The sequence below is a fragment of the Rhinoderma darwinii genome, chromosome 5, assembly GCF_050947455.1.
Source record: "Rhinoderma darwinii isolate aRhiDar2 chromosome 5, aRhiDar2.hap1, whole genome shotgun sequence".
Lineage (NCBI taxonomy): Eukaryota > Metazoa > Chordata > Amphibia > Anura > Rhinodermatidae > Rhinoderma > Rhinoderma darwinii.
The window spans coordinates 181,241,552-181,262,144 of NC_134691.1; the positions used below are offsets into that span (position 1 = coordinate 181,241,552).

The 20,593-nt window shown below is 44.8% G+C and overlaps 1 protein-coding gene across 2 annotated transcripts in view; it reads left to right on the forward strand.

The window, feature by feature from the left end:
• The first annotated feature begins 14,069 nt into the window (after positions 1–14,069).
• Positions 14,070–20,593, forward strand: part of BASP1 (brain abundant membrane attached signal protein 1) — a 101,814-nt gene continuing 95,290 nt past the window's right edge. The window contains exon 1 of one of the 2 annotated variants that reach the window (XM_075826768.1): positions 14,070–14,138. The gene's annotated coding sequence lies outside the window, so the exon portion shown is untranslated. Of the gene's footprint in view, positions 14,139–14,510; positions 14,672–20,593 lie in introns of those variants that run through there. The other variant, XM_075826767.1, reaches the window with a different exon arrangement.

Consider the following 20,593-nt stretch of genomic DNA (forward strand, 5'->3'; position numbering starts at 1 on the left):
GTGATCTTGCGAGGGAGATCACACAGCACAAGCCCCCCTCACACTGTTCATAGCGAATTGGACAGTGTCAAAGCGATAAGTAACACACCCCCATGCCATTTAGAAATAAAGTAACACCCGATTGACAGTTCATGGGGTCATTTACATATCGGGCGCCAAATATAATGGCACCGATCCCTTAATAACGGGAGGATAGATTTTTTTTTTTTTTTTAAGTGAGACAAGGTTTGTGCAGCAGTTCCTATTACATGCTGCACATGTAATCGGCAGGAGAAAGGTTTTAAGTAAAAAAAAAATGCTATTAAAAACAATGAGGCAGATTTTCTAATGCTGTGTGAGGGTATGTTCACACGGCCTATTTTCGGCCTTTTTTGGGCCGTAAACGCCTAAAAAATCAGAAGCAGAACGCCTCCAAACATCTGCCCATTGATTTCAATGGGAAAACTGCGTTCTGTTCCGACTGAGCTTTTTTTGCGGCGTTTTTTTACGTGTAAAAAAAGGCCGTGAAAAAGAAGTGCAGGACACTTCTTGGAGCCGTTTTCCATGTACTCTATTGAAAAAAAGCTCCAAAAACGGCTGTAAAAACCGCCGTGAAAAACACAGCAAAAATTGCGAGTGGCACAAAAAAGGTCTGAAAATCGGGAGCTGTTTTTTCTTGAAAACAGCTCCGTAATTTGAGACGTTTTTGACTCTGCGTGTGAACATACCCTAAGATATAGAGTTCACATGGGGAGTGTAATGACGGGGGTGGGGAGACAGACAAGTGAGCCCTAATCTACCCGCCACTCAGTCCCTGCCTACTTGCAACAACCCGCCCTAGGCGACGGGGTACAACTGGGCGACGGTCCCTACGCTCAATAAGTGCACGACAGACAAACAGACAAGGGTACACAGAGCTAGGGGGAGAAAGGTGCAGTTGCCCACGGCAACACCGTGAGCAACAAGAGAAGTGAACAAGCCGAGTCAAACCAGGAGAGTACGAGGTGCCAAACGCAGAGCAGGAGAGTAGTCAGCAAGCCGGGGTCAATATGAAGCAAGGACAATGGTACAAGAAGCTGCAGCAGGGCCAGGAAACCAACAGAGAAGAATCACAAGCAAAGGAGGAACAGGAAAGGCAGGTATAAATAGACAGAGGGCGGGAGCTAGCTCCGTCTGGCCAGGCTGTGATAGGTTCTCCAACTCCTAAGCCTGCCACCCTGAGTGGTGGAAGATGGAGTCAGTCTCACAGACATAGAAGCAGGTGCAGACTGATTATCTATGGGCGTTAACCCCGAAGCTGTGCCTGGCAGATCCTTTACAGTACCCCCCCTTTTATGAGGGGCCACCGGACCCTTTCTAAGTGGACCTGGTTTACTGGGGAAACGAAGGTGAAACCTCCTGACCAATATCCCAGCGTGAACATCCCGAGCGGGTACCCAAATCCTCTCCTCCAGCCCGTATCCTCTCCAATGGACCAGGTACTGGAGGGAGCCTTGGACCATCCTGCTGTCCACAATCTTGGCCACCTCTAATTCTGCCCCCTCACAGGTGAGAACAGCGACCGGAGGTTTCCTCGAGGGAGCAGCGTTTAAGGAGGGAGGCATGGAACACGTCGTGTACTCGAAAAGATGGGGGAAACTCCAGTCGGACTTCAATGACCTTGTACGGCTCTATAAACCGGGGAGCAAACTTCTTGGACGGGACCTTAAGGCGCAAATTTTTAGACGATAGCCACACCAGATCCCCGACCATAAACAAGGGGTTAGCAGAACGTTTTCTATCTGCCTGAGTTTTGTGTATGCTCTGGGACGCCTCTAGGTTCTTCTGAACCTGAGCCCAGACTGTGCACAGTTCTCGATGAACGACCTCTACCTCGGGATTGTTGGAACTACCAGGTGAAATGGAAGAGAACCGTGGATTAAACCCAAAATTACAGAAAAAGGGGGAGACCCCTGACGAGTTACTGACCCGGTTATTAAGGGAAAATTCGGCGAGGGGAATGAATGAGACCCAATCATATTGACAATCAGAGATAAAACACCTTAAATATTGTTCTAGAGACTCATTAGTCCTCTCAGTTTGGCCATTAGTTTCAGGATGGAAGGCAGAGGAGAAGGACAGATCAATCTCCAACTTTTTACAGAAGGCTCTCCAAAACAATGAAACAAATTGTACCCCTCTATCAGAAACAATATTGACAGGGACCCCATGGAGACGCAGGATGTGTTTGACAAACAAGGTAGCTAACGTCTTAGCATTGGGTAGTTTCTTGAGGGGCACAAAATGGCACATCTTACTGAAGCGGTCTACTACAACCCACACCACCGACTTGCCTTGCGATGGAGGCAAATCGGTGATAAAATCCATGGAGATATGGGTCCAAGGTCTCTGGGGAATGGGGCAAAGAACATAGTAAGCCCGCTGGTCGGGACCTGGGAGTCTTGGACCTAGCACAAACCTCACAAGCGGTGACGTAGGCCTTAACGTCTTTAGGCAACCCAGGCCACCAATAGTTTCTAGCAATGAGGTGCTTGGTACCCAGGATGCCTGGATGGCCAGATAGTGCAGAGTCATGATTTTCCCTAAGTACCCTTAGCCGGAATTGCAGGGGAACAAACAGCTTGTTCTCAGGAAGGCTCCCGGGAGCTGAACCTTGATCAGCCGCAATTTCAGAGACTAAATCAGAATCAATAGCGGAAATGATTATACCTGGAAGCAAAATACAAGCAGGATCTTCCTCCGAAGGAGGGCTGGCCATGAAGCTACGTGACAGTGCATCAGCCTTAACATTTTTAGACCCAGCCCTATAGGTAACCACAAAGTTGAATCTGGTAAAAAATAACGCCCATCGAGCGTGTCTCGGGTTTAGCCTCCGGGCAGATTCTAGGAAAACCAGATTCTTGTGGTCGGTAAGGACCATTACCTGGTGTCTAGCCCCCTCCAGGAAGTGGCGCCACTCTTCAAATGCCCATTTAATGGCTAAGAGTTCGCGGTTGCCAATATCATAGTTACTCTCAGTGGGTGAAAACTTCCTGGAGAAGTAGGCACAGGGACGGAGATGGGTGAGGGACCTGGTACCCTGGGACAAGACAGCCCCCACTCCCACCTCGGACGCGTCAACCTCCACGATAAATGGGTCCATTTGGTTGTACTGAACCAGCACCGGGGCCGAGATAAAGCACTTCTTAAGGACCTCAAAAGCCTGGACAGCCTCAGGAGGCCAGTGGAGGAGATCAGCACCTTTGCGAGTGACATCCGTAAGAGGCTTAGCGATGACCGAGAAGTTAGCAATAAACCTCCTGTAATAATTAACGAACCCCAGGAAGCACTGTAACGCCTTCAGGGAGGCAGGTTGCACCCATTCCGCCACAGCCTAGACCTTGGCAGGGTCCATGCGGAATTCATGAGGAGTGAGGATTTGGCCCAAAAATGGTATCTCCTGCACCCCAAACACACATTTTTCGGTCTTTGCAAACAGTTTGTTTTCTCGAAGGACCTGGAGCACCTTCCTGACATGCTCAATGTGGGAGGACCAGTCCTTGGAAAACACAAGTATGTCATCAAGGTACACTACAAGAAATACCCCCAGGTAGTCTATTAAAATCTCATTTATGAAATTCTGGAAGACCGCGGGAGCATTACACAACCCAAAGGGCATGACGAGGTATTCGAAATGACCTTCGGGCGTGTTAAACGCAGTCTTCCACTCATCCCCCTCTTTGATGCGGATAAGGTTATACACCCCCCGTAGATCAAACTTAGAGAAACATTGGGCCCCCTGAACCTGATTAAAGAGATCAGGAATCAGAGGAAGGGGATACTGGTTCTTTACAGTGACCTTATTCAAGCTTCGGTAGTCAATGCATGGCCTAAGACCACCATCCTTCTTCCCTACGAAGAAGAAGCCAGCACCTACCGGAGAAGTAGAGGGGCGAATGTAACCCTTGGCCAGGCATTCCTGGATATACTCTCTCATGGCTTCACGTTCAGGACAAGAGAGATTAAATATCCTACCCTTAGGGAGCTTAGCTCCTGGTACCAAATTGATTGCGCAATCATATTCTCTATGGGGAGGTAACACTTCGGAGGCCTCCTTAGAGAAAACATCGGCGAAGTCCTGAACAAACTCAGGTAGCGTGTTCACCTCCTCAGGGGGAGAAATAGAATTAACAGAAAAACATGACGTCAAGCATTCATTACCCCACTTGGTAAGGTCCCCAGAATTCCAGTCAAACGTGGGACTATGCAACTGCAACCAGGGAAGGCCTAAAACCAAATCGGACGATAATCCCTGCATTAACAGTACAGAGCACTGCTCCAAATGCATGGAGCCAACAAGGAGTTCAAAAACAGGGGTATGCTGTGTAAAATAACCATTAGCAAGAGGAGTGGAGTCGATACCTACTACCGGGACAGGTTTAGGCAAATCAATCAAAGGCATAGCTAGAGACATAGCAAATTCCACAGACATGATATTAGCAGAAGACCCTGAATCCACGAAGGCACTGCCGGTAGCAGACCTACCACCAAAAGAGACCTGAAAGGGAAGCAAGATTTTATTACGTTTCATATTTACTGGAAATACCTGTGCGCCCAAGTGACCTCCCCGATGATCACTTAGGCGCGAAAGTTCTCCGGCTGCATTCTTACGCTTAGGACAGTTGTTCACTTGATGCTTGTCATCCCCACAGTAGAAGCAGAGACCATTCTTCCTGCGGAAATCTCTATGTTGTTGGGGGGACACGGAGGCCCCGAGTTGCATAGGTACCTCTGAGTCTTCCGGGGAGGAACGAAGCAACGGAACCTCGGGAGGCATCATGGGGGAGTCAGAGGAGAAAACATCAAGACGTTCAAGTCGTCGTTCCCTGAGACGTCGGTCAAGTCGTACCGCTAAAGCCATAACCTGGTCTAGGGAGTCAGAAGAGGGATAACTAACTAGCAGATCTTTCAGGGCGTTCGACAGACCCAACCTAAACTGGCACCTTAAGGCAGGGTCATTCCACCGAGAAGCTACGCACCACTTCCTAAAGTCAGAGCAATACTCCTCAACAGGTCTCTTACCCTGACGTAAGGTCACCAGCTGACTCTCGGCAAAAGCAGTCTTGTCAGTCTCGTCATAGATGAGTCCGAGAGCAGAAAAGAAAAGATCAATGGAGGAAAGTTCAGGGGCGTCAGGAGCCAAGGAGAAGGCCCATTCTTGGGGCCCTTCCTGGAGCCGGGACATAATTATACCCACCCGCTGGCTCTCAGAACCTGAGGAGTGGGGCTTTAAACGAAAATAGAGCCTACAACTCTCCCGAAAGGAGAGAAAAGTCTTCCGGTCCCCTGAGAACCAGTCGGGCAACTTGAGGTGGGGTTCAAGAGGTAAGGTGAGGGGGACTACCATGGTAGCATCAGGCTGGTTGACCCTCTGAGCCAGGGCCTGGACCTGTAGGGAGAGACCCTGCATTTGCTGAGCCAGGGTCTCAAGGGGGTCCATAGTGGTGTCAGGGACCAGGGTAGACTAGGTATGGGCTTGTGATTATGTAATGACGGGGGTGGGGAGACAGACAAGTGAGCCCTAATCTACCCGCCACTCAGTCCCTGCCTACTTGCAACAACCCGCCCTAGGCGACGGGGTACAACTGGGCGACTGTCCCTACGCTCAATAAGTGCATGACAGACAAACAGACAAGGGTAGACAGAGCTAGGGGGAGAAAGGGGCAGTTGCCCACGGCAACACCGTGAGCAACAAGAGAAGTGAACAAGCCGAGTCAAACTAGGAGAGTACGAGGTGCCAAACGCAGAGCAGGAGAGTAGTCAGCAAGCCGGGGTCAATATGAAGCAAGATCAATGGTACAAGAAGCTGCAGCAGGGCCAGGAAACCAAACGAGAAGAATCACAAGCAAAGGAGGAACAGGAAAGGCAGGTATAAATAGACAGAGGGCGGGAGCTAGCTCCGTCTGGCCAGGCTGTGATAGGTTTTCCCACTCCTAAGCCTGCCACCCTGAGTGGTGGAAGATGGAGTCAGTCTCACAGACATAGAAGCAGGTGCAGACTGATTATCTATGGGCGTTAACCCCGAAGCTGTGCCTGGCAGATCCTTTACAGGGAGTATACACTGCGTAATAGCACGCAGCGTATCCGTCATGTGTGCCGTAGGGAATTCTGGACGAAAAAGCGCACCAAACTTTGGTGGTTTTTCTGCCGGAATGTCCGCTCTGAAAAATTGCAGCACTTAGCCTGCCCGCTAGCAGGCCGGCCTCCTGGGATGACACCTCATCCGAGGAGACCGCTGCAACCTGTGATTGGCTGCAGCGGCGGTCACATGATATTAAGCGTCATCCCAGGAGGATGAAACAACAACTCCTAGGTAAGTAGAATATATTTTTTGTTTTCTGAGTTGTGTTTTTTGCGGTGGGATCGCTGTGAACCCGCCAAAAAAAAAACGGAATTGCTATTTAATGCTGGATTTACATCCCCATTGAATTCAATGGGGAAATCCTGAAACAAATAAGCAGTGTTTACGTAAATATAATTGATGCTGCGGAATAAAACTCTGCACCGCAGGTCAATTTCTGAGCGGTCTTTCCGCTCGGTATTCATACAGCGTGAGAATGAGATTTGTTTTATCTCATCCACTCTACTGCTACGGATTTTCCGCAACGAATTCTATTGTGGAAAACCCGCAGTATTTACGCAACGTGTGAACTGGCTCTTAGACAGTGTAAACTTAGACCAGGCAGTCAAAAGATGCGTCAAATTTATCACAGTGGCACACTCTGTATGATAAATCTGGCGCATCTTGCTAGACATGTTACACACTTTTCTCTTCCTCCTACCACCTCTTGGTGTAGTCGCCAAATTTTAAGCCATGCCCCCTTTTTACTAAGCCACATTCCCTTTTCTAGACACTTTCAAATGTTTCTAATGAGGCGCAAAAATCTGTTTTTGGCGCATTTGCTCCGTAAATAGGTCTAAAACTAGCTGTGACATTGTGCGCCAGAAATGTGACACATTTTACGGAGAGGTCTACAGGCAAAAGCTGAACTTTTACAGCCAGCTAAGCGGATTTCACCAACACTGAGCTTTCGAGAACATAGTGTTTGATAACATAATAGGAAATGTAGTAAGAGTAAGGGCACGTTCAGACGTGGCAGAATTTTTCCGCTGCAAATGTTGCTGCAGATTTGAGGCAATTACGCAATGAATCTGCACCAACATTTGCATATTTGACAGGTAATTCAGACGTTGCAGAAAACACAGCGGACTTGGCACAGATTTCAGTTTTTGCATTGCAAAGGCTGAAATCCGCAGTGAAACTCCGCTTCTTCTCCGCAACAGACAGTGCATGCTGCGGAGGGAAAATTCTGCACCGCAGCCCGATTTCCGCACAGTTATTTTCTGCAACGTCTGAACTAAATTTTCCGAAAAATGTATAGAAACAAATGTAAAAAAACGGTAGCTGGAGAATTCCACTGCGGACTGTCCACAGCGGAATTCCACAGCAATTCCGCCACGTGTGAATGTGCCCTTAGGGTATGTCCACATGTAGACTCAAAAACGTCTGAAAATACGGAGCTGTTTTCAAGGAAAAACAGCTCCTGATTTTCAGACATTTTTAAAGCCACTAGCAATTTTCACGGCGTTTTTTTTACGCCCGTGTTTGGAGCGTCTCTGAAAAATGGCTCAAAAAATGTCCCAAGTAGTGACCTGCACTTTATTTTTGCAGCCGTTTTTTTTACGCTGCTGTTTTTCAAAATGTCCGCGTAAAAAAACGGCCCGTCGGAACAGCACGCCGTTTTTCCCATTGCAATCAATGGGCAGATGTTTGGAGGCATTCGGGTATGTTCACACAGGCTATTTTAAGCCGTTTTTCGGGCCGTAAACGTCCCGAAAAATCTGAAGCAGAACACCTGATTGATTTCAATGGGAAATACGGCGTTCTGTTCCAACGGGGCATTTTTTTTATGCCTCATTTTCAAATAACGGCGCATAAAAAGACGCCCCATAAAAAGAAGTGCATGTCATTTCTTGAGCCGTTTTTTGGAGGCGTTTTTTTATTGACTCAATAGAAAAACAGCTCCAAAAACGGCCGTAAAAAAAATGCTGCAAAAAACGCTAGTTAATTAAAAATCGGCTGACAATCAGGAGCGTTTTTTTCTGGAAAACAGCTCCGTATTTTCAGCCGTATTTTGTTTAAAGTATAAACATACCCTAAGGGTATGTTCACACGGCAGCGTCCGTAACGGCTGAAATTACGGAGCTGTTTTCAGGAGAAAATAGCCCGGTCATTTCAGCCGTAACGGCATGTGCAGGCGCTTGAACGCCACGTCCGTTACGGACGTAACTGGAGCTGGTTTTCCATGGAGTCCATGGAAAACGGCTCCATTTACGTCTGAAGAAGTGACATGACACTTCTTTGGCTCGGGCGTCTATTTACGCGCCGTCTTTTGACAGCGACGCGTAAATATACGCCTCGTGTGAACAGACAAACGTCAGCCCATTGCTTTCAATGGGCAGATGTTTGTCAACGCTATCGAGGCGCATTTTCGGACGTAATTCGAGGCGTAAAACGCCCGAATTACGTCCGTAAATAGGCCGTGTGAACATACCCTTAGGCTCAAGGGAAAACAGCTCCTGATTTTCAGCCGTTTTTTAAGAAACTCGTGTTTTTTGCGGCTTTTTTTAGGGCCGTTTTTGCACTTCTGACATGCACATCTTTTTACGTGCCGTTATCTGAAAATGAGGCGTAAAATAACGCGCTGTCGGAATAGAACGCTGTATTTCTCATTGAAATCAATGAGCAGATGTTTGTAGGCGTTCTGCTTCCGATTTTTCTGCCGTTTTTCAGGACGTTTACGGCTGGAAAAACGGCTGAAAATCGCCTAAGTGCATCAAGAGCATGTCAGGAATTTTAAGGATGTGATTCACACACCCTATTTACGGACGTAATTCGGGCGTTTTAACCTCGAATTATGTCCGAAAATACGGCCCAAATGCGCCGGCAAATATCTGCCCATTTATTTGAATTCGCTTTACGATGTTCTGTGCCGACAGTCATTTTTTTTACGTAAAAAAGACGCCCGCGTCAATGAAGTGCATGTCACTTCTTGGGACATAATTGGAGCCGTTTTCCATTGACTCCATAGAAAAACAGCTCCAATTACGTCAGTAATGGACGCAGCGAAAAACGCTGGTAACATGCCATTACGTCTGAAATTCAGGAGCTGTTTTTCTCCTGAAAACAGCTCCGTGATTTCAGCCGTAATGGACACTGCCGTGTGAACATACCCTAACAATAAATGTTCCACTTTAAGCCACATTATCATAATAATGATTACATTTTTAAGCCTAACCTATCACGACTGCCCTATTGTAAAGCATAAAAGTATCATGGAAAATGCAGCTTTAAATTTCGTAGTGATAGAATCTCTTTTTGAAAACATAATGGGGAGATTGCTTAAAGAGGCTCTGTCACCAGATTTTGCAACCCCTATCTGCTATTGCAGCAGATAGGCGCTGCAATGTAGATTACAGTAACGTTTTTATTTTTAAAAAACAAGCATTTTTGGCCAAGTTATGACCATTTTCGTATTTATGCAAATGAGGCTTGCAAAAGTACAACTGGGCGTGTTGAAAAGTAAAAGTACAACTGGGCGTGTATTATGTGCGTACATCAGGGCGTGTTTACTACTTTTACTAGCTGGGCGTTGTGTATAGAAGTATCATCCACTTCTCTTCACAACGCCCAGCTTCTGGCAGTGCAGACACACAGCGTGTTCTCCAGAGATCACGCTGTGTCGTCACTCACTTCCTGCCCCAGGTCCTGCATCGTGTGGGACGAGCGAGGACACATCGGCACCAGAGGCTACAGTTGATTCTGCAGCAGCAGCATCAGCGTTTGCAGGTAAGTCGATGTAGCTACTTACCTGCAAACGCCGATGCTGCTGCAGAATCATCTGTAGCCTCTGGTGCCGACACGATGCAGGACCTGTGAGTGACGTCACAGATCTGCACTGCCAGAAGCTGGGCGTTGTGAAGAGAAGTGGATGATACTTCTCATCAGAACGCCCAGCTAGTAAAAGTAGTAAACACGCCCCGATGTACGCACATAATACACGCCCAGTTGTACTTTTACTTTTCAACACGCCCAGTTGTACTTTTGCAAGCCTCATTTGCATAAATACGAAAATGGTCATAACTTGGCCAAAAATGCTCGTTTTTTAAAAAATAAAAACGTTACTGTAATCTACATTGCAGCGCCTATCTGCTGCAATAGCAGATAGGGGCTGCAAAATCTGGTGACAGAGCCTCTTTAAAGAGGCTCTGTCACCAGATTCTCAAACTCCTATCTCCTATTGCATGTGATCGGCGCTGCAATGTAGATAACAGTACCGTTTGTTTGTTTTTTTAAAAACTTTCATTTTTGGCCAAGTTATGAGCTATTTTATATATGCAAATGAGCTTTGAAATGGACAACTGGGCGTGTATTGTGTTTTTAACTGGGCGTGTATTGTGTTTACTTGTTTTACTAACTGGGCGTTGTGAATAGAAGTGTATGATGCTGACGAATCAGTGACCAATCTGCATCATACACTCCTCTCCATTCATTTACACAGCACATAGTGTTCTTACTAGAACGATGTGCAGCCACATACACAAGTGTCCTGATAATGAATACACATGACCTCCAGCCTGGACGTCATGTGTACTCAGAATCCACACAAGCTGCGGATTTTAAAAAAACGCACCACATTTCAATTTCTGAGCATTTTTCTTCTTATGTATGCAGCGTGTGGATGAGGTGTGTATTAGGCCTTATTCACACTAGAGTATATATCACGTGCGTGTTAAAACAATGGACGTCACACGGACCTAAGCAATTCAATGGGGCTATTCAGACATTCAGTGTTTTTCACGCAGCGTCTGTCTGCTGCGTGAAACTCACAGCATGTCCTATAGTTGTGCGTTTTTTGCGTATCACGCACCCATTGAGGTCCATGGGTGCGTGAAAATCACAGACAGCAACGGACGCACATCTGTGTGCGGTTCGTGATCCACGCAACAGTTTCTAAAGGAATGATGAGAAAAAGAAAACCTCCTCCTTCAGTTTATTTTGATGATGTAAAAAAAACACGTGACATACGGATGACATGCGCGCGTAAAAAATGCAGACACGCATCATACACGCATATCACAGGGAACTGTAATGCAGGAAAAACTCAGCGTTTTTTACGCGCGCAAAATGGACATGTTCGTGTGAATAAGGCCTAAGGCCTTATTTACACGAGCGTCGTAAGCGGCCGTCCCACAGACCTTTGTAATTCAATGTGGCCGTTCACACAGACGTTGTTTCAACGGACCGTGTGAAGGGTCCGTGAGAAAATATGACATGTCCTATTTTTTCACGCGTCACGCATCCCTCCATAGACTCATCTATGGGGGATGCGAGACATCGCGTCCCACAGCGCAGAGCACGGATGCAACTCGGACGTGAAAAACTACAGTTTTTCACATCCGAGATGCGCCACGCTCGTGTAAATAAGGCTTTGTGCTGCAGATTTTACGCAACAAATTCAGTTGCGGAAAATCTACAGTATTTACGCAATGTGTGAACTGACCCTATAAGTGTGCATTCAAATTAAGCGGTCAATCACCGAGTAGGACTGTCCACGAGACTCCTAAGCCCAAAATGAGCAGAGGTTTAAACAAACAAATGGCAAGTTATACTGAATCTTTTCCCACAAAAATATACATCAATCTGCTCGGATCACCCTTGCTCTAGAAGGCCTTGCTCACACAGTGCAGATTTGCTGCAGATTTTGCATGCATTTTTAAGCCAAAACCAGAATGGGCTCCAGGAGAGGAGACACTTTAAGGCTGGGTTCACACAGAATCTGCCATAAAATTCCGTTTGGAATTTTGAGGCAGATTTTGCTCTGCCTGCACGCCGATTTTCGCTGCGTTTTTCGCCGCGGGCAAAAAACGCTGAAAAATGTTCTCTCTGCCTCCCATTGATGTCAATGGGAGGTCAGAGATGTAAACGCCTGAAGATAGGGCATGCCGAATCTTTTTCCCGCGAGCCGGGGTTTCCACGCACAGGAAAAAAACGCCTCCCATTGAAATCAATGGTAGGCATCTTCGGACGTTTTTTGGTGCGTTTTCCGCAGCAAAAAAAAAGTGTCAAATACTCTGTGTGAACTTACCCTAAGGCCTTCCTTTATTTATTTATTCCGTTCGTGTTCCGTTTATGGTTTTGGCTTGAAAATTAAAAACACAATCTGCAGCAAATTTGCACTGTGTGAACCAGGCCTAAGGGTGGATTCACACATAGCAAATTTTGTTGCAGAAGTTTCCGCCACTTGAATGGAGTGGTTTCTGCAGCAGGTGCATGGATTTCTGACGAATGGAAGTGATTTTCAGTCGCAGAAATTTCTGCAACAAAATCTTCTGAGTGTGAATCTAGCCTTGCCCGCAGATTGGACTGCATTTTCAATGTGATGGGTTCCCCTTTACATTTTTCTGTTCATACGACTCACGCTACTGTAAACCTAGTAATCAGTACGGCCTCACTTACACATTTGCATTAGTATTGTGAAACCAAACCAGGAGTGGATGCAAAGAAGAAGTAGAAGGCCGAATGCACACATTGGGTATAAGGGTATGTTCACACGTAGTCAACAAAAACGTCTGAAAATCCAGAGCTGTTTTCAAGGGAAAACAGACCCTGCTTTTCAGACGTTTTTTTACCAACAGCTGTCAAACGACGATGCGTAAATAACAGGTTGTCTGCACAGTACGTCGGCAAACCCATTCAAATGAATGGGCAGATGTTTGCCGACGTATTGGAGCCCTATTATCTGACGTAAAACGAGGCATAATACGCCTCGTATACGTCTGAAATTTGGCCGTGTGAACATACCCTTACAGTATCGGCAAAGTCAATGAGATTTTCAGAAATCTCATGTCCACGCTGCATTTTTTTTCTGCAGGTAAATTGACCCGCGGTGCGTATTTTCGGTACCGCAGCATGTCAATTTATCTTGCGATTCCATCTCCCTAGTTCTGAAGAAATATGCAGCAAAACCTGCAGCATGAAAACGCAGCAAAAAGTAAAAACCGCACCGAAAGATGCGCGCATTCATGATCTACAACTACAAAGATACATTTATAGAGTATATTCACATGCGTCAGATTTGTCGCATAAATTTCTGCGCCTGTCCCATTCAAATGAATAGGGTTTGCAAAAATCCGTGCACATGCTGCAGAAACAGCCCCATTCACGTGTACGGAACGGACTTCCATTCCAAGAAATTTCTCAAACAAATCTAGCAACTGCTTTGCAAAAAACAAACAAACATTTTGCTGTATTTTTGCAGCAGCTGCAGTAAAAAAAAACAACGCGGGACTTGACTGCACCGTTTGAATATATCCTCAGGGCTTATTCAGACTGTGCGGTTGTTGTCAAGCAGGTTGAGAACCACGCGGTTAAAATGCATGCAGTTTTAGAGCGAATCTGAACAAACCTAACCTGTCCTAGCTGCGGAATTGCAGCTGCGCGGTAACAACTGCAGCACAACGCATGGTCTGAATACACCCACACCCGTCAACACCACAACTCAACAATTTAATGTGGCGGCTTTCCTTTACTACCTTAGATAACAAACCGTCCTGTATTTAAACAAAATACCAAACAAATCAAATAAATATGTAGAAGAAGAAGACTCCACATACGAGCTACGGCCGAACACATGGAATGCATTTTAATAAAACACCGAGTTTGCGTAACATTTTTTAGATTTCATTGACTCATACACAACATGCCCTGCAGGGGGAGCCAAAGTGCTGATCCTTTCAATTTACCTAACATTTTCAATTCCTATTAAAATATTTGAATAAACACAAGTCTATAGAAATAAAATGTCACTTTTACATATAGGACTAAATTATTACAAATAAGCTAATAGTCTTAATACACTGGCAGCAATATATTACTTCAAGCACCCCCACCAATAAAAGGTGTACTATTTTTTGTTGTTGTTTTAAATGAAGCTGAAGACCTGTTTGCGTCCTGTAAGGAATAGCAGTCCATTGCAAAGAATCCTTCCGCTCTAGGATAGTCCAAGTAGTGCAATCTCCATAGGGGACGCCGACCACCTGCTCACTAATTGCCCCAGGTGAGTAATTAGGCGATTCCAGCCATCAGGGGTCAGTCTAGCTATGGAAGGAGAGACCACATACAGTCATATATATATATCTCCTCTACTTCTATCTGGACTCTGAAGAGCACCATCGCATCCAGGGGTACCCCAATATCCACTCCAATGCTGTAGTTGTAAGCCTGCCATCCACACTGCATGCCATATAAAGCTCAGGGTAGGTAAGGTGCTCTCCCAAATTTGAATGCAAGTATCATCAGCACACACTTTAATATTTATTACAAAAAAAAAAAAGCCCCACAGTTGCATATGGACAGGGGAGAGGGAGGGAGTGGGAGAGAATAGGGAAAGGGGGAGACGGGGGAGGAGAAGCACAAGGGGAGGAGGGAGAGGGAGAAATGCAGAGGCAGCAGCAGCACAGACATTGCTAATCACTACAGTGCCAGCCACCGAGCGAGGGAGACATAGGCACCCAGGCTAACCAGGGCAGGACCCTCTGTGACACCGGGGCACACTAACACAACCAGGACAGGCACAGGCTAAACTACAAGGTAAGCTGCAGACTATTCCTCCGCACTATATGGATGCAGCTCATCTCTCTAGAGCTGCCACTCTGCAACCTAGATGGGGAATGGGTTTTATTAACCAGTTAAATCCCTTGTACACATCGGCTCCAGTAATATATAATGAAGAGTAGGTGGAATCGCTCCCAGGAGCCCCGTGCAGGGCTGTGTAAAGTACACGTGTTGTATATAATTGATGGATGTCATAAGGGAGGGTGACTGCACTGATCTCGGCAGAAAAGGCTGGGGATCTGCACATATTCATCTGGAATCCTCCATTTGAGCGACGAATGACCTAAATGCTGTTGTTTTTAATGTGTTCTTTGTCTTGAGCCGTGCGGGTCTTGTATACTTGGCTTCTCTGATGTCCATACTGGGCGTTTCTGGCTTGCGATTGCTTGACAGCTCGGGGCAGGAATGGGTTAAATGTGCCCTGCCATCATGGTGAGGATCCAGTCACCCCCAGATCTGGCGCTAATAATGGCTGATGTGCTTAGTGCATATAATCGGACTAGCAGAATGTCGATGCTCCTGACTATTCCTGTTAGTGGGAAGCTTGGCTTGATGCATAGGCAACAGCTGGATGACATCTGTCCACAGGAGATCTGCTGCTGCTGCAGCCATTGCAAATCCCACTATTGTCTCGTCGTGTATTCCTAATCAAACACGTGAACATATCATGGGTTAATAGATATATGACCAGTATATAGGTGCTGCTCTGTGGTTATCCGTCCTATGGGCATGGATTATGGAGGCATTTGCAGAAATCAGGGCATTAAGATGTTAACATGGAGTGACCGGTATGGGGACTGATGTGATGATCCGTACATGTCGGTCTCTTGTCAGGTGAAGACTGCTGCAGTGCAAATGAATGAGACTTTACAGTAATTACCAATTCCTTTGTCTTTGACTCGCGCATGCGCAGAGGTGTGGGGCGTGGAGAGCTGCCTCTTCTTCTACGAGTAGCTCTCCTTGGTACCCTGCATCCCTCTCACTGAGAAGCCAAAACCTTCTGTCACAAATACATGGCACAAGCCTCATTGCATTAAATGAATACAAGTTTATGAAAATCTGGCATTCTCAAGTAACATGGCACCTCAGCCTCTAATCTGCGAGGAAGCCATGCCAATACCTAAGGCAGAGATTAATATTGAAATGGCACAGATGGAAAATATTTATACACTTGTCATTGAGAAGCAGCCGCCCATATCATGTTAAAACATACTAATACATTTAAAAAAATATATATATATGTATATGTTACGCATTTTTATACTGTATAATATATGGATAAATGTGTCTGTGTGTGTGTGTGTGTGAAATTCAGATTTTTTTTGATTAACCTGTGCAGGGGAAATGTGCACAGACAATTTTTCAGAATGGCGACGGCTGTCAGTCGACGACTGGATATTTTCAGCTGCTACTTAGAAAATATCACGTGTTCGTTCATGGGGTTGCCATCCAAGTGACGAAGCTCGTTCATCAGAATGCAACTAAAAATTTGTGGCGCATCTTGTGTGAAAGTGGCCGTATACGCTAATTTCTACCAGTGGACAAAGCTGTGCTGATGTTGATGATGGACGTGTTGGTGGTTTTCTGAGTCATGTGAACAAATGGTAGTCCGTTAGCTGCTAGGCTTGAGTCTAGCGTGTAGTCGACTGTGCCAACAGTCCAAACAACGGAACCCGTTCACAACGGTGACAAACGGAAACCATTAGCTAAGCTTCCGACACCATTGGGATCAATGGTGATGCAAACGGAAGCTAAGGTTTCCGTTTGCCTTTCCGTCGAGGGGTTACCCGACGGAAACCTCTGACTGAACCCCTCAACGGAACGGCAACGCTGATGTGAACAGGCCCTTAATGCTATTTTGGCCACGACTTGAAGACCTGAGAGAATGGGGACAGACTGGTTGCTAGGAACACCCTTCCTGACAACCCTATATATTAGTCTTTATTTACATGACTTGGTTACAGCTCATTTTGGATATTATATGTTTCATGACAAGCCCAGTATTGGTTCTCTTTCGTAAGCCCCTACTGGTTTTTGTCTTTTTTTTAGGGTAGGGTTTTGCTGATTTTCCCATGAGTGTATACGTTCCCATCACTCACACAGAGCTGTAATATGGCCAAATGAATAACTTGTAAGGCTGTAGCTCCTAGGCAGTGTATCCATAGTAACCAGATTGTCTCACATTGCTCAAGGCCGAATTGGAACTTTGCAGGCAAGGGGAAAAAGAACTTGGCAGCGTTCACACCATGCTATTCTATATCCCAGTCAGCAATATTAATATGAGAACCAAGAGGGAGATTTGTCAAAACTGGTGCACAAGAAAAATGGAGTACTTGCCCATGACAACCAATCAGGTTTCCGCATTCATTTCCCAAAGGACCTCTGCAAAATGAAAAGTGGAATCTGATTGGTTGTTATGGGCAACTACTTAACTTTTCCTTTGCACTAGTTTTTATAAATTTCCCCTCGTTTATCGGTGTAGAGCTCATCCTTTTTTTCATTTAAAGCTTTCCACACTTTCCTAGCATATTGGTGCAGGTTTTTTTTACTTTGTTGCCTGAAACTAATTTCGAATTAATGGTGGCTGGCAGATATTTCGGCCTACGCTTTGTTTGGTCCTTTGAACGATAGTTTAAATCTTACATGAACAATCAGTGGTATGTAAACATGTTTATATGTCCATGGTGACTATTTTACTTAATAATAACAAAATGATTGAAACAGAACGGTCATTGACATCGTGGAAACCGTTTGTTGTTAGACAGTATTTTTTTTTTCTCATTTTACATTTTTCTTTTGTATGTAAAGGGACAGGATGATCACATTCCCCTGCAAAAAAGTAGAGGAATGACCGCTCAGAGCAGTTGTATGTGTATGCAATCTTCTTCAAATGCAGCTGTGAACCTATTTATAGCATGACTTGCGCCAATTTATATGAATGGGGCACATCCGCACCCATTAAAACCCCCTGTTGAACAGACGTCGTGGCCACTTAATTGATACATATGCTTCTCTGTATACCCCTTTATAGATTGTAAAAACTATTTAAAGGGGTTTTCCGGCCCCTAAAAATTGATGGCCTATTTCTTCATTCCGCTGATGCGGCGGTTCACAGTATTCCAACCTTCTCCATTCACTTTAATGGGAGAAAAGACTGCAATGCCTGTGAATTGCTGCTAAATGTGTGTCGAAGATTCACAGTGAGCAAGAAGAAATGAAGAGGAAGCAGTGCTCGTATGAGCGCTGTGTCCCCTTCAAAACAGCTGATCGGCGGTGGTCCCAGCGGTCAGACACCAAACGATCAGCTATTGATGGCCTATCCTGAGGATAGGCCATCAATTTTTAGGGACTGGAAAACCCCCTTTAAAAGCTATTTCCATTTGTCTTATCTGCCAGGAAGAAAAAAATGATCATTTACATATCGCCTATTTTTTATCGGTAGAGTTTAATTGATGGTAATCAATTCAATGCAAAATAAAAATGATCACAGGGTATCCACCAAGATAGATAAAGAATAAGGCCTGTGCCCTTTAACCTCTAGTCTTTACTATGATTGCATCTTGAATGATCACAGTTTTGGGGTGTATTTTGAGGGAAAGGCAGAACATGAATAGAGGAAACCGCAACTGTCAATAAAGAATATGATGAATTCCTATAGATCTGGTTATTGGAACCTGCGTTCCAGCTCTGTTCAGGAGGTGTAATCTGAGTGTTAAGCTGGAGCCACCATACAGGCACATGAAAGTGCTAATGTCCATGCGTGTGACCCTTGTACTTCACTTGTAAAGATTACTGAGGGATACTTTGTGTTTTGATGGTGAATTAATAATTATTTTAGCCACACAATTTCAAAGAAAATTAATCTTATTTTAATATCATTTAATGTCTAATATAACCATTTTGATAGGCTATGTCATAAAACACTGGTTGGCAAAGATAGACCTCTCGCAACACAGGAGTGGACACAAAAGAAAGGAGATCAGTCTTTTCCTTATCTATCTTCCTTTTTAGATCCACTTCTGGCTTTGGCGGAAAAAAAATGAGCCAAAAACTGCATCAAAACTGTGTGTGTGATCCTGGCCTTAAAATGAAAATTTAGTAACTTTTTTTTTTTTCTTTTTTTAGTGGTGCTTTTCATTGTGTGAAAAAAATGGCCACCAAAAGTTTACATAGCCTTTAGGAGCTAAATGACCAGACCAACAAAAATATGTCCTATTGTCATGTAAGGAGCTGAAACGTTGCACGGAGGGTAATAAAGTATTTTTTCTGTGTTCATCTATAGATATAGCAAAGCTAAATTTGTAAATGTGTATGTCATATCGTGATGAGCTATAAAATTGCAGGTATACCTTCTGTATTCCACTAAATAGTAAGTTCTAATCATGAACATTGCATGACATTCCCCAATGAGTTGTGGCTGTTGCCTAGCAACAGGTGCTGCAGTCTTTAAGTGACGTGCCACCAGCACACCCTCCCCAAGTATTGGGGATTACTATTACAAGGTAACAGAAGCATGCCATTGTATATTGGCTAAAATATGCAGGAACCGTGACATATCAAATATTTCCAGGATCCTATTCACAATTAGCATTCTTGTAAGTAAAAATATGTCTCGGTCAGCTGCTGCAACGTATGAATACATATTCGCAGGCAAACATGACATATTAAAGAGGCTCTGTCACCACATTATAAGTGCCCTGTCTCCTACATAAGGACATCGGCGCTATAATGTAGGTGACAGCAGTGCTTTTTATTTAAAAAAACAATCTATTTTCACCACTTTATTAGTGATTTTAGATTTATGCTAATGAGTTGCTTAATGCCCAAGTGGGCGTGTTTTTACTTTAGACCAAGTGGGCGTTGTACAGGGGAGTGTATGACGCCGACCAATCAGCGTCATGCACTCCTCTCCATTCATCTAATAAAGTGATGAAAATCGTTTTTTTAAATAAAAAGCACTGCTGTCACCTACATTACAGCGCCCATCTCCTTATGTAGGAGATAGGGCACTTATAATGTGGTGACAGAGCCTCTTTAAAGGGTAACTAAACGTTCAACAAACTTCTGACATGTCATAGTGACATGTCAGAAGTTTTGATTGGTGGAGGTCCAAGCACTGAGACTCCCACCAATCGCTAAAATGAAGTGACAGGAGTATGTATCGGAGTACAGGCTCATAGACTTTCTATTGAGCCCGTACACCGCTACATTGATTTCCGGAAAAAGCCGAACAGAAACGTAGCGGCTGAGAGCTCACACGAGCACTTCTGCCACTTCGTTTTAGCGATTGGTGGGGGTCTCCATGCTCTGACTCCCACCAATCAAAACTTCTGACTGACGTCACTATGACATGTCAGAAGTTTGAACGTTTAGTTACCCTTTAACCCCTTAAAGACCAGGCCAATTTGAGTTTTTCATTTTCGTTTTTTCCTCCCGCTTTCCAAAAGCAATAACTTTTCTATTTCTTCGTCGACATAGCCATATGAGGTCTTGTTTTTTTGCGGGACAAGTTGTAGTTTTTCATGGCACCATTTATTATACTGCATAATTTCCTGGGAATCTGAAAAAAATTATTTGTTGGGTGAAATGGGCAAAAAACAGTGATTACAACATTTATTTATTTTTAGGGGTTTTGTTTTTACGGCGTCCATCAGGCGGTAAAAACTACATATTCACCTTATTCTACAGGTTGATCCAATTACGGCAATATGTAACATTCATATGTCTTATGTTTTACCACTTTTAAAAAAAAAAGAAAACTATTTGCTAAAAATTTTTTTTTTCTGTCGCCATATTCTGAGAGCCTTAACTTTTTCCCATCAATTTAGAGGTGTGAGGGCTTACATTTTGCGGGGTGAGCTGTAGTTTTCACCGATACCATTTTGGGGTACATACAAC